The sequence below is a fragment of the Callospermophilus lateralis genome, chromosome 7, assembly GCF_048772815.1.
Source record: "Callospermophilus lateralis isolate mCalLat2 chromosome 7, mCalLat2.hap1, whole genome shotgun sequence".
NCBI lineage: Eukaryota > Metazoa > Chordata > Mammalia > Rodentia > Sciuridae > Callospermophilus > Callospermophilus lateralis.
The window spans coordinates 21,648,035-21,651,514 of record NC_135311.1 but is presented as its reverse complement, the minus strand read 5'-3'; positions in this window follow the sequence as shown (position 1 = coordinate 21,651,514).

Below are 3,480 nucleotides of genomic sequence, written 5' to 3'. Positions count from 1 at the left end.
TCTGGTGGTCTTTTGGGGGTCCCGAATTTGAGCATAACAGCAACTCCTAAGCAGTTTATGAAATTCCTCTTGTGGGCTATAAAGCTGCTCTTCTCAGAGGGACAGCCTTGTTGGTAAGCCTTGTGTAAGCCTTGTGTTACAATAAATCTCTTGCCTGAGATTCAGGTATGTGGTTTAGTCTTTGGACTTTGAGTGGACTCTGCGAGTGTCCTTTCAGATCCAATACAAGAATGCTCTGCTCTCCCTTATCAGATGAGGATGATGGAAACACGAGATTAAGAGAATAATTTTATTAAATGGGCCCACATGCTTTCTTTGCCAAAAAGCAATTTACCTGCAGCCCTGCCTGCCTAAATGGACAGGATATGCTACATTCCTCAGAAAACTACCTGTTATCTACAAGGAATGTGATAGACTCAACCTGATCTTTTCTTAAAATTGGGAGTCATCTCGCCACAAAGCCATGAAAAGATAATTTCGGCTTTACTATAAATTACTGCAAATTTGAACCTGCTTGGAATGCCTGCCCGTGCCTTGAACTCACCCATGCCTGGCTCTCTGATCAGATAGCAGCCCTCTCTGAAACTTTAGTGACACCTCATAAATATTGACCTTCCCTGGCCAGACAAGGACCCTCTCTGAGGCTCTAATGGTCCTCATAAATTCTGATGTTGGGGCCAGCAAAAAATGTAAACTACCATTAGTGTGATGCTTGTCAAAGTTCTGTTATCTGTAACCCCCCTTTGTGTAACATTCTGGGCTATAAAGCTGGGCTGCAGGAAAGCTGGGGTGCTGTCTTGTTCCCACCGTTTTGGGAGGGAGAGGCAGCCCGGCTGGTCGAAATAATAAGCTTGCTTTAATTTGATTTTAATTGGAGTCAGTGGTGTTTTCTTGGGTCCTGGTCTAACAAATGCAGGCAGGAAATATGTTGATAAGAAGAACCCAAGTTACTGTGAAGGGAGAGACTTTTGTGACCCTTTTCATAGACCAGATTATGGAAGATAAGAATAGTTCCTCCTGACCATAAAACCTGTAAAAATGATTAGGAATCCAATTAGAACTGCTTAGCATGAGCCAAGGGAACCTAAAATTGTCATGGCAATAGGTATTTTTTTTTTTTAAGTATTTATTGTAAGACTGGAAGACACCGCACCACACGACACAGATCATCAAAGAGTTTTCCACTTCATTACAAAAGGCTGTGTGTTTATATAGGTCTAAGGAGAGGTCGTAGGGCTGAGGTAGATAACAGGTCGCCCATTTATTGGCAAGCTCTTCCATATGTCAGTTCCGGAGCCCAAGAAGTTAATTCTAATTGGGGCTAAGGCTTCCCATCAGCAGGGTTTGAATGTTGGCGCCAGCGGGAACGTTTTGAGCCAGTGAAAGAAACAAAGAGGAGAAAGAGGGTCATTAGACGCCATGCTGGGGTTTTTTCTCTGGGGTGCTGCTGCCGTTATATGTTTACCCAACATTTATTTATTTTATTTTTTAGTTTTCCGCGGACACAACATCTTTGCTTTTATGTGGTGCTGAGGATGGAACCCAGGCCGCACGCATGCCAGGTGAGCACGCTACTGCTTGAGCCACATCCCCAGCTGGCAGTAGGTGTTACTTGAAAGTCTGATGTTATTTCAGTGTAGGTAATAAATAATTGGGTCTGCTCAGAAAAATGGGGGCCGATTCAGGGGTAAAGAAATAAAACACTGATGCCCCAAGAGCTCTTTCCCCTCCTCCACCAGTTACCAAGGTTACCTGCCCCCAGGGAATTGATCCTCCCTGCAAGGGGCTGTTAATGAATGCCTCTGGGTAGCCCTTAGATCTCTCCACCTTTTGGCTCACCTTTTGGTCACTAATCAAGTAGTCAGGATGGGGGAGGAGAGAGAATGAGAATAAAGGAAATCTAAAATCATGGGCAGGACACCCCCACTTCCTCGGACACCCAGCTCTGGGGCCCCTACTCTGCGGAGAAGTCTATCTCTGTTCTATCCTTTAAATAATTGCCTAGGCATTTCTTGGGTGTTCAGTCTTCAACATTCTGGAGAAATGTAACTTGGCCCTGATTCTCATCACCAGGATCATTATCCTGTTGTCAGTTAAAAGTCAAGAGGTGGACCTGGGTGGAACTCTCTGGAAACTTCTATGGGATCCCCAATAAAACTGGGGTGCAAGAGAGGCACATTATCCACCACCTCTTTGAGAGGACCCATTCTCTCCCTTAAGAGTGTTCCCTTTCCCTTTTCCTATCTCTTTAATCAAACTCAATCCTTGTTACTCTAATAGACATGTTTGAAATCTTTCCACCTTGATCTCAAGGATTGGGGTTTGAAGGGCAGGTAGGTCTTCGCACTGCCTCAGTTTTCCAGAAGTCCCCAGTTCTGTAATTCTACCACTGAGTTACATTTCCAGCCTTTTTATTTTTTATTTTGAGACAGGGTCTCACTAAGTTGTTCAGGTTGGCCTTCAACTTGTGATCCTCCTTCTTTAGCCTCTTAAGTAACTGGGATTACTGGTGTGTACCAATGTGACTGGGTTGTTTTGCTACTTTTTTTTTTTTTTTAGTTGTAGATGGACACAATACCTTTACTTATTCATTTTTACATGGTGCTGAGGATCGAACCCAGTGCGTCACACATGCTAGACAAGTGCTCCACCACTGAGCCACAACCCCAGCCCCTGTTTTACTACTTTTTAATATTACTCTATTGAGATATAATTCATGAACCATAAAAATCCACTTTTAAAAGTGTTTTTTAGTATAATTTCAAAATTGTGCACTAATTTTGATTACCACTAATTCTGAAACATTTTATTAACCAAGAATAAATTTTATACTCATTTGTAGCCACTATTTTGCCCCCCCCTTTTTTTTAGTCATAGATGGACAAAATAACTTCATTTTATTCATTCATTTTTATGTGGTGCTGAGGACGAACACAGTGCCTCATACGTGCAAGGCAAGCGCTCCACCGCTGATCCACAAACCCAGCCCTCTATTTCCCTCTTATGCCAGTCCTTGGCAGACCCTACTCTATTTTGTGTTTATGGATTTTCCTATTCTGCATATGTCATATGAATGGAATCTTATAATATATGGCCTATTGTGTCTGATTTCTTTCACTTAGCATAATGTTTTCAAGATTTGTCTGTAATGTAGAATACATCTAGGCCAGAATGGCTAAAGCAAAGTAAGCAAAATGACAAGATGAAGCTGGATGGCATAAAGGGGCCAGATTCTGTGCTTTGGAGTCAGATTCACTGACCCTGAATTATAGCCTAGTCACTTATTAGCTGTGTGACTTAAAGTTACTTAACCTTCCTGTGTTACAGTCTTTATTACTCTTTATTTTTTATGACCTAATAATCATTGTGTTTATATATCACAATTTATTTTTTATTTATTTATTTATTTTTTTTAGAGAGAGAGAGAGAATTTTAATATTTTATTTTTTAGTTATCGGCGGACACAACATCTTTGTTTGT